General features: G+C 41.0%; 2 long non-coding RNA genes across 3 annotated transcripts; one reads left to right on the top strand and one right to left on the bottom strand.

Annotated features, from left to right (window-relative positions):
• Positions 1-537: 537 nt before the first annotated feature.
• Positions 538-10982, top strand: LOC112567250. Its single transcript, XR_003099777.1, has 3 exons — positions 538-593; positions 817-3450; positions 10345-10982. It is a non-coding gene; the product is annotated as an uncharacterized LOC112567250 (long non-coding RNA).
• On the bottom strand, positions 3445-10279 carry LOC112567251. 2 transcript variants are annotated; one of them, XR_003099779.1, is made up of 4 exons: positions 9801-10279; positions 5579-5734; positions 4968-5196; positions 3445-4262 (listed from the first exon to the last, which is right to left on the bottom strand). It is a non-coding gene; the product is annotated as an uncharacterized LOC112567251 (long non-coding RNA). The 2 variants fall into 2 exon arrangements; XR_003099778.1 differs by lacking the exon at positions 9801-10279 and adding an exon at positions 6721-7631.
• Positions 10983-11111: the final 129 nt, after the last annotated feature.

Genomic DNA, 11111 nt, shown 5'->3' with positions numbered 1-11111 from the left:
CAAAAGGACTTGTCACAGAATTAACATTTAATTGTCCTTAAAATGATATTCTAAGCATAAGTAATAATTTTGTTTGTGTTTTTAGTTGTTTAAACTAGAAAAACTAACGTAATATGAGGAGACAACAGAAAAATGAAGTTATGGAGTTACACTATCATTTCACTTTTTATAACGTTGAGCCTTTCCCACGCCCGGAAACAGTGGAAATATTGCATAAAGGAACTGATTTGAGTCATCAAGATATCAAAGTAAGCACAGTAAACAGTTATAATACCTAGTCCACTATTAAACAGTCCTGACTTCAGAGTTTCTGTAATATGATTTTTTTTACATGGTGGGGTTGTTAGCCCTACCACAACCTATTTTACCTCTAGGTGAGGTGTCCACCTTAGTCGCCTCTTACTGGCTGGATGGCAGGGACCCTATTCTTACAATGCTTGCTAGGCAAGCATACCCCAGGGTCCCACAGGGAGCCTGACCAGAGACACGTATTAACATTGTTGTTCTTCCTTCCAGCGTTGGTTTATCGTCTATGAGACAGTGAAGTGTTACTCTGCTTAAAAATACTACTACTTTAGCGCCTCCAGAACCACGTGAGTACTTTAACAGGCTCTGGAGTGAGTGAGTTTTGTGCATCAATCACCATCTTTTGTGTAAACGTATTCCCTTACTTATTATTCCCTTACTTATTTACTTGTATTGTTTCTTGACCTAAAGACTATAAGTGTGAGTTGTCAATAAATGTTTCATCATCTTTTGTTTAGTAAGTGCTTTTCTTGAGAGATCTTACTCTTTTGTTTGTTTCTATGTTTTCAGCATTCGTAATTCTTGTCCAAGATTTACAGCTAAAATCTGAAAGTGTGTAGAGCTCGTGGTATGATCACATACAACTGGTGCAAGATGACAGTAGCAAATTAAACATGTCAGCGTCCTCGCAAAAACATTCTCCAACTCTAGAAGCGCGCCAGGGACTTGGGGGTTGAGAGTGGCAGGACAGCTTCACAATTGTGACGTTAAGGCCAGAACAACAGGCCCGATGCAAGTTAGATAATTAGAGGTGGGCAGTGGGCAGTGGTCAGCGAAAGGGGACAACGAAGGGACGACTTTTGTCCGTTTTTACAAATTGACAGTGTAACGATTTTTTTTGTTGTTGTTGTTGATTGTATATGTATATGATAAATTTTAATGATTTTTTTTGTCAACATTTGTGACAAATTCTTTGCAGTAAATAAATACATGTATTAAAACCATGTGTATCCTTTGCTTCTATATAATAAACTTCATCTGGTGGTTTCATCATGGGGGGGGGGGGGAGGAGATGGATAAAGAAAAAGACAGAAAACAGGCATTTCTTCAGACTTCTTAGATCTATCACTGACGTTTTACCTGAGATTGTATTGGATCTCCACATGGAGCTACATAATGTATGTTATGAGTTTCTAAAGAAATTCGATGCTTCTCGTCCGAGAGAGCCAAGCCCTGCCCAGGACACAGGTACAGCTGGTTCCCAGTAGAGCCAGCAGAAAAGGTCAACCATCATAAAGCCAGTAACTAAGGCTCTAACGTCATAGAGGAACCAAGTTTGTAAATAGTTGAAACATGCAGAAAATGAAAACAGCATGCCTGAGATGAAATCTAAAACCACGACACCCATTTATCTTTATTCATGATTGTAACGGACAAGTGCGAAATAGAGGGGGGAAGGGGGGAAGGTTGACAACCGTGGTTGACCTGTTTTTGGTGGGAAGTGTGGGCCACGGTGGGTATTCAAGCCCGACCGTGAGCGGCCAGTGGGCGGCTGATCATAACTTGGTGGATTTGTGGTTTTTCTTCACCGACTCGCTGCTGCTGCGATCTCTGTGGACGTAATGCTGTGGATGTACATCACTGCTCGTGTTTTCTGGAGTCCGCGTCCTCGCCGTGAGAGCTCTGTGGGTTTGAGCGACACGCCGTGCACCGGCGTAGGCGAGCAACCGACGGACCAGGACCAGAAAACTTTGTGTGAGCAAGGGGGGAGGCTACTCTACCTTTCTTTAGGCTTGCGCACTACCATCCGTCATCCGGAAGGGAAAGTATCAGATCAGCCCGAGTTTAAACCGCCGGTGGAGGGGAGGCTTTCTCTCACCTTCCAACTCACCTACTCTCATCCGGCCAACCACCTGGAAGACAAACGCATGCGCAGGGTAGCGACTTTCTGCCAGCGACCTTTCGGTATTGTAAAACACTCTATTTATGATAAATCGAATTAAAGGCAGGAAAGTTGGTATTTATCCTATAAACAGAGGAGTTGGGAGGATTGCAGTGACTATGATATAATAACGTATGGGTTTCGTCAAGGACTTACATTTAGTATTATAATATTGTGGATAATAACGTTGGAATTTCGTCAAGGACTTACAGCACCGGAGACTGCTGAATACCTTACAGGTGACATTATTTGTGTGAACCAGCTTTATCGTTGTCTTTATTGTTGAATTGGATTCTTGACATTACTTTATTTGTGTGAACCAGCTTTATTGTTGTCTCTATTAGTGCCTTGGATTATTGATATACTATACTGGTAATATATCTTGTATAGGAAAGAAGGAGTGGTACACTGATTATTGATACATTGTTTTAGTTATTTGTTTGTACCCAATAATTATTGGTGCCTTGAAGGAGGGACGCCCACCTTATCTTATCTCTTTTGTGGAAAGAATGCGCATGTCTGCGGGTGGACCGTGACATATTGGTGACCCCGACGTGATCGCTTTAGGGTGAGGCTTTTCGAGGTGAGGCCGGGTTTACACACATTTTTTGGTTGCAAGAGTTTTTCACCTGCATCTCGGGTTTTGTTTTATCCCCCGTCTCCGATTACACGGGTCTGCCGGCGTGTATAGTTCTGCCGACAGAGAGGGCAGTAGGTCTGGTCTTGCTGTTAAATGTGTCTATTTTTCACAGCTCTAGTAACTTAAGCCTAGAATCCTTAATTGTGTGTTATTTGTGTGGGCGTTCCTTTCTGAATTAGACACGTGTCAGTTGTAAATCGATGTGAATGCTAACTGTTCCTGCTTGGACTTAGCATTATGTTCTTTTAGTTGTTATTTTTAGACAGTAACTTTTACTGGGAATTAATTTTGTGATAAAAATATTGTTTCCAATAAGTCTTATTTTGTGAAATGGCAAAGTTTTTATTTTTGTTATTCTTATTATTGGTGATCATTTTGACTATTCTTGTATTGTTTTCAAACAAAGGCTAGGTCAAGGCTGATAGAAAGTTCTCACGCTATGATTTGAGCTCTTTTCTAGACAAGACAAAGGATCGGAAATGTCCTTACATGGACGCATGTATTAACATACTTTGCAGATACCTAATCAGAATTCATGCCAACCATGACGGGGTTATAGGCTACATGTACGAAAGCTCTTCGGAAGTTTTCCAGGGTTCCCAGGGATCAGGGAGGGTGCCAGGTAAGGACCTGATGAGGAGGACCTTTAATGCATTTTTAAGGACCTTAGTGATAGCCATCAATGCGTTAGTTTTTCTCGTGTACGGTAGGAAAGAGGTATTATTTATGAATCTTTGGTCTTGTCTATTTTCTGAGATACATGTATTACTATTCAAGTAATAAACAATCAAAGAGTTAATTTTGATGCATATCTGGCGTATTTAGATAACTTAAAAAATCTCTTTAAGGTGCTGATAACAGGCACCGTTAATGTTAATGTTCCAAGTTTTCTAGAAATCTAAGTAATAATAATTGCAAGACCTGAAAGCCATTCTTTGGTGTAATACAAAAGTCAGTTTATGTCTCTCTCTCACACTCAAAAGAGGAGAGAGAGAGAAATAGAGCTATGCACAATACTAGAAGATCAAGCCTCTGGTTAAAGAAAGAGATAAGTATCAAAAGACCTTATGAAAGAAGAGTGCGTTTTTTGCGAATTATGAAGGGCAACTAGTGTAGTACAGATGTGGAGACCAAATGTTTTATAAATTAAGGTGACTACAAAAATCTGTGCTATTCCATAAAAACAAAAACAAAATTTTTTTTACCTCAGGTGCCTGGCCTTAATTGAAGATGAGGATAATAACAATGTCAGTTTTTAATTTCAGTTTGTTGTAAGTCTCCTTTTTCCATCAGAAAATAGGTGATGAACTGGTTGCAGGGGTGGGGGCGAGGTATACAGTTGTTTGGTATACGGAGGTTGACTCTTTCTGTTGCTGCTTCTTTCGATGATGTTATCTGAAGCCTTGATGCACCCATTGTTCTTCAGTACAGCTTCTGAAGATAATAAAATATGGGAAAATTGGTATTTGTAAATTAAAGAAGGTTAATAGGTTTACAGATTCAAAACAGATTCAAAGAAGTTTCATAGCATACATCTTGTTTAGGATACCCCCACCAAATCCCGTCGACATTTACCGCGTGCTACCACACTAAATTGCTTATTAATTATCGACTTTTAGTTAGTTCGAGCCCCCAAGCAAGCATAACCCCAATGGAAGAAAACTCAAGACAACTTAGTGCATTAAAAGAACGTTATTAATTATTACCAAATGACAAAAGGGAGAATACACAAGTAACTTTGTAATAAGTTGTTTCCCCTTACTTGGCCGGTTCCCTAGGTCGTGCTGATAGAATGCACTGTTAATGTTAATGTTCCAAGTTTTCTAGAAATCTAAGTAATAATAATTGCAAGACCTGAAAGCCATTCTTTGGTGTAATACAAAAGTCAGTTCATGTCTCTCTCTCTCACTCAAAAGAGGAGAGAGAGAAAAAAAAAGAGCTTTGCACAATACTACAAGATCTAGGCTCTGGTTCAAAAAAGAGATAAGTATCAAAAGACCTTTTGAAAGAAGAGTGCGTTTTATGCGAATACGGAGGGGCAACTAGTGTAGTACAGATGTGCAGACCAAATCTTTTTTGAATTAAGGTGACTACAAAAATCTGCGCTATTCCATAAAAACAACAAAAAAATTTTTTTACCTCAGGTGCCTGGCCTTAATTGAAGATGAGGATAATAACAATGTCAGTTTTTAATTTCAGTTTGTTGTAAGTCTCCTTTTTCCATCAGAAAATAGGTGATGAACTGGTTGCAGGGGTGGGGGCGAGGTATACAGTTGTTTGGTATACGGAGGTTGACTCTTTCTGTTGCTGCTTCTTTCGATGATGTTATCTGAAGCCTTGATGCACCCATTGTTCTTCTGTACAGCTTCTGAAGATAATAAAATATGGGAAAATTGGTATTTGTAAATTAAAGAAGGTTAATAGGTTTACAGATTCAAAACAGATTCAAAGAATTCTCACACCACACATTTTGTTTCAGTTCTAATGTGCTTCTGCTTTTTCCCCATGTCTTTCTGTTTTCAGGTGTCTTTAAGCAAGTTTCACACATGGAAGCACAATTGATTCTGACAAGAGTTTAAAAAGATTTTGAACTGTGGAGCTAGCCATGAAAAATGTCAATTTATATTATACAAACATAAACACTTATATCAGCACCTCTCCTTTTTGGTTCGAAAAAGTGTATAAAACAAATCATATTTCTGTAACTTAATAATAATAATATATACTAATATTTATATATCATCACTTACTGCATATCATGGTCTGCACCTTTGAAAGCCCGTTGAAAGCACACTTTTCTCCTCTTTGTCCTTAACAGTTATAAAACCTTGTCGGTCGAGATTCGCCGTATGATTCTTTTCAACCAATTCTTTGCATCTGTACCATCCACGCGAGAGGTTTTTGATCTGCAAATGCATTAGAAAACAGTAAGCACATCTGTCGCAAACTTGGGGCGGGGTCCATAGATTTGGTAGGGGGTACGATTTCTGTCACCTGTTCAAAACACCGTCGATACCCCCACCAAATCCCGTCGACATTTACCGCGTGCTACCACACTAAATTGCTTATTAATTATCAACTTTTAGTTAGCTCGAGCCCTCAAGCACGCATAGCCCCAATGGAAGAAAACTCAAGACAATTTAGTGCATTAAAAGAACGTTATTAATTATTACCAAATGACAAAAGGGAGAATACACAAGTGTCACGACGCCGCTAGTGCCTATAATTTTTCACTCTCTCAAACACACCAGCGGGTCGGACAATTGCGCGTTCTTTCTCTCAGAAAAAAAAATGATTCGCCTGTACGAGTCTGCCCGTGTTTACTAAACAAAAACTCAGAAGAACAAATCCTAACAATAAAGAAAAATACAGTCACTAACACAACGGCTTTTCCTCTGACTAACACAGTCAATCTTTTACTCACTCGCGAGGCACATTGTCTTGGCAAAGGCTCTCTACTAACTCACTCCGTCTTCTCCTTTCTCTCCACTCTCCGTTTTTTCTTCTTCTCTCCCTTTTCAAGTGCACTGTCTCGGCAGTCACTTCTCACTTCCACAACTCAAAACACAATCCCTCTCCCCACAATTAAGCATTCCTTTTCTTCTCCTTCGCCGTTTCTCAACAACTCGCTTTTTTTTCGTCACCACACATTGACGTCATCTCCCCTTACGTCACTTAGGAAAAGTCCTAGCACTCTGACTAGATCTCTGACAACAAGACAAGTAACTTTGTAATAAGTTGTTCCCCCTTACTTGGCCGGTTCCCTAGGTCGTCCCGTTCCCAATTGTTTCCCCTTACGTCTAATGTGTCCAGATAACTAATGAGTCACTGTTCGATTAACCTTAAATCTAATCACACACACAATACACTACTTCGCGCAAAACACGCTCACCACTTATCTCGTTACCAAAAGTCACGTGCAAGTGGAGGCCTCCTCTGTTCGACGTCCCAGAACTGTTTGGGTCACGGTCAGTTAAAGCGGCTTCTCTGTCCCCAGCGCAGAGACCCTGGCACTGTCTTGTTTAGTTGTTTACCACAGACTCACTCGTGGCGTTCTTGCTCCGGTCTTGCCGTGTGTCACCCCTGCTCTTTCGTCCCTCTGGGTCGAAGCGACTCAACTGCAGCTCTCCAGTGCAGAGACTCTGGCACTGTCTTGTTTACCACAAACTCACTAGTGGCGTTCTTGCTCCGGTCTTGCCGTGTTTCTAGCTCAAACTGCTGAGCTTGCATCTAGATCTTTCTGTCCAAAGCCCCGTTCCATTGGCCAGTCATGTCACGTGACATACCACAGCCAATCACGCCTTCACCAGATGCAGCTTTTACCGGTTTCATCAAACGGCTGCCGTACTGAAGCACTATACTCCGTTATAGAGCGGGTCAACGCACCTCTGAAATCAACTGTTAAGTCGACACACTTCTCAGGCAGGATTGCAGTGAAGACTTTAGACAGCTTTGAGCTGACTTTAGTCAACTTTACTCTAGAAAAGTTGCGTGCGAAAGAACCCAGACGCTGATGTCACTCCCCAGAAGTTTCTAGCCCAACGCTGAGCTTGCATCTAGATCTTTCTGTCCAAAATCCCCTTCCATTGGCCAGTCATGCCACCTGACATACCACAACCAATCACAACCAAAGACCCAGACGCTGACGTCACTCCCCAGAAGTTTCTAGTTCAAAACGCTGAGCTTGCATCTAGATCTTTCTGTCCAAAACCCCGTTCCATTGGCCAGTCATGCCACCTGACATACCACAACCAATCACGCCTTACAGCCACCACGAGCCTAAGCTCCCATCCGCACCCGCGTAAATGATGTATTTTCTAGAGAGAGAAACCACTCCATTTCTTGAGTAAAACCATGGACGTAGATAGGTGGACTGATGTCTGTATGCCGAGACTCACTCTCGGCCTCTTGCGAAGTGATCCGCGGTCAGTCTCGGCGAACCAGAGGTTATCGTACTTCCGGAAGAGCAGCGCGAAAATGGAATTTAAGGAGACGTTTGATATCAACAATATAATTACCGAAGTGCATTGCTTGTGTGCACTATTAATTAACCAATCATGTATCTATTTAAAACACAAAAGTATTTGTTTCACTAGTCTGAAATCTTTTGTATGAAATAATAAATAATATGAATCGCATTTAAACTTCTAGATCTAGAATCATGACGTGTTCGCTTATATGCTTCACCTCGGTCTCTCGCTTTTGTATAAAATCCGGTATTTTGTGGTGCTTTCAGGATGATGATTGAGGGGTGTGTGAGCTTCAAAATCATATCACTGGTAATAGTGAAACATAAAATATAAAATTGTATGTCTATGAGCTGATATACTACAACACAACAATAACAAATCAAAGAGAAAATGGAACATCAATTTAGCTATTTTCTATTCTTGAATTTAAATCTATAATACTGGTTTACAGCATACGACACATTTTAAATCATCAGTGTTGGCGTAGGGGTGTGTGAACTGAAAGCACTGATGTTGATCTAGGCCTATTCATATGCAACGAGTTTTTTAAAACAATAAGAATATTTAATCAACTTAATCAATTTAATTTAATCAATCATATTTAATCACTTCTGAAGTGATCTACTGAAAATTTAATGAATGACGCGATTATTAATAACTTATTTTTTGCTTTAAAGGGGATATCTTCCGCTACGTGAAAATTGTCTAAGACAGTGATGCCCAACCTTTTTCGGCCTGCGGGCCAAATCCATTTCCGACACGCATATCACGGGCCACTTCACCGCAAAAATGCAAAAACGAAAAAATATAGAACAGATACCATTTTCATTAGAAACAAGTTGTACTTACCATTAATTATGTAGTAATTAGTGGGATATTTGAAGTTGTTTTTCCGTCATGGCCGCTAACTCTTCTGTAATTTCAAAATCGGTTTGTATCGCGAATAAATACCAAAAGTTGAGCGGTGTCAGACGAGTCGGTGGACTCCTCTCTGTAAGAACCCCATTGTATTATACCTTGCTAGAAAGCCCGGAGTCTGTATTTTCAATCTCTTTAACGACTGATTCAAATATTAAATAATCAAAAGATCACTAATCCCCTGTGGAATGCGGCGTCCCTCGTTCTCAAACACTGGTTTCCGCCCAAGACGAAAATCAAGAATGAAATTCATCGAAAGATTGAGAGACGCCCCTACGTAGGGATAAATACTTCTTCTTCCCTTGTTTTCGGTTTTTTTTTTTTTTTTTTTTAATTACTAACATGCCGATTTCCTATACTGTGAGCAGAAGCTTCGCGGGCCGGACGGCACCGCGTCGCGGGCCGGATATGGCCCGCGGGCCGTAGGTTGGGCATCCCTGGTCTAAGACTTATAGTCAAGATCTAAAACATGTACAGGACAAAGAAGAGTAAGAGGTAAACAATAAGATGCATTTTAATGCATTCTTCTTTAAAGTGCCTTGAACAAATCTTGGCTGTCAATGGATTGAAACTTTTGTCTGAACGGTTTATAGCATGAATAAGAGCCGTTCGCCACTTGTCTTGATCTGTCGATATTCCTGCCCGCGGAAGCGAAAAAAAAGCTAAAACCGAAAGATTTGATACTCGCACAGTGGCATTCTACCAGCAGCAGCATGAACCACCGCGTGCGCGTTTCTTTATTGTTGTTTCTCTTGCAGACTTTGCTGACATAGTCATTGAAGTCATTCGCTAAACCGTGGTAAGCTTAACTGGAAGTTTTTAGCACCCGAGCGTCGTTCTAGCAGTTAAGGAAAAAAATCGTCTGCCATCCGTCCACCTATCTACGTCCATGGTAAAAGAGATGTGCAAACCCACACTACAGCCCTACCCCTACGCTTTCACGACAACATCTGTAAAAAATATTCCACGTCATAGGCAACACTATCTGCGACATCAGATTGTGAAAGGGAATTGACAACAAAATGGAATAGGCAAACCAAAAACAAAAGAAAATAAAGCCATAATATAAAATTGTCTGCATTACCTTCGTTAGACACTCCCTGGATACCGCCTTCTGCTGCTGCAGTTTGAGGGTCTTTGCACTGCACGACTTGCAAGTATTCACTCCAATGTCTCATCACTCAATACACCGACCGTCACACACAAGAGACCAATATCCCGAGGTCTTCTGATTTTTCCTTCTCATGAATGTCAGCACCGGTGTGGTGTCCACGGCAACTTGTCCGTTGTGTTGATTGTGTAGGACATAAGTTGCTTCTCGGTGAGCGCAAGTGCGTTTGAGCGGCTTTAGTCGCTCTTTCGGGATGGACTCCTATTCCCTCAAGACTGTCCGTCGTCCGAGGCCAATGGAGGATCACAGGGAAGCGAAGACTTGAACGCACAAATTTACTTTCGTGTCCTCTCCCTCCGAAAGTCCTAGGCAAAAAGCTCTTCTTTCCGTCCCTTTAGATCTGGGTGTTAACTCGACTGCAGCACCTCTCAGGGACCGACGCTCATACACCAGATTCACCTTTTACTGATTTCATCAAACAGATGTTGGTACTGAAGCACTATACTCTCTGTTACAGAACGGGTCAACGCACCTCTGAAGTCAATTGCTGAAGTCGACACACTTCTCAGGAAGGGTTGCAGTGAGGAACTTAGACAGCTTTGAGCCGACCTCAGACAACTTTACTCCACAAGAGCCACGAAAGACCAAGACGCTGATGTCACTCCCCAGAAGTTTCTAGCCAAAAACGCTGAGCTTGCATCTCGAACTTTCTTGTGGAAAACGCTGAGCTTGCATCTAGATCTTTCTGTCAACATGCTTCCATTCGTCCTACGTCATAACCCCAATTAGATGACGAAAAAAACAAAAATCCTCGCGAAAATTGCGTCAGCATTCGCGCGTCTTTGTACCAGAGACAATACCCAAGTAGAACAAAGGGGAAAAAAACCACTCGCTCGAATCGCGAATCGTTACAGTTATCTGAAGCCTTGATGCACCCATTGTTCTTCTGTACAGCTTCTGAAGATAATAAAATATGGGAAAATTGGGATTTGTAAATTAAAGAAGGTAAATAGGTTTACAGATTAAAAGAAGTCTCACACCACACATCTTATTTCAGTTCTATGGTGCTTCTGCTTCTTCCCCATGTCTTTCTGTTTTCAGGTGTCTTTAAGCAAGTTTCACACATGGAAGCACAATTGATTCTGACAAGAGTTTAAAAAAATTTTGATCCCAGGGGCAATTCAAAATAGTGCTCGTACTAGCAATAGTATATATATATGATATAGAAAAAGATAATATAACTGTACACGTTGAAATAGTGTCTCTTTCACAAACACATTCTCT

This window comes from Pomacea canaliculata, linkage group LG6 (assembly GCF_003073045.1).
Source record: "Pomacea canaliculata isolate SZHN2017 linkage group LG6, ASM307304v1, whole genome shotgun sequence".
Classification (NCBI taxonomy): Eukaryota; Metazoa; Mollusca; class Gastropoda; order Architaenioglossa; family Ampullariidae; genus Pomacea; species Pomacea canaliculata.
This window is presented reverse-complemented; position numbering and strand designations above follow the sequence as displayed.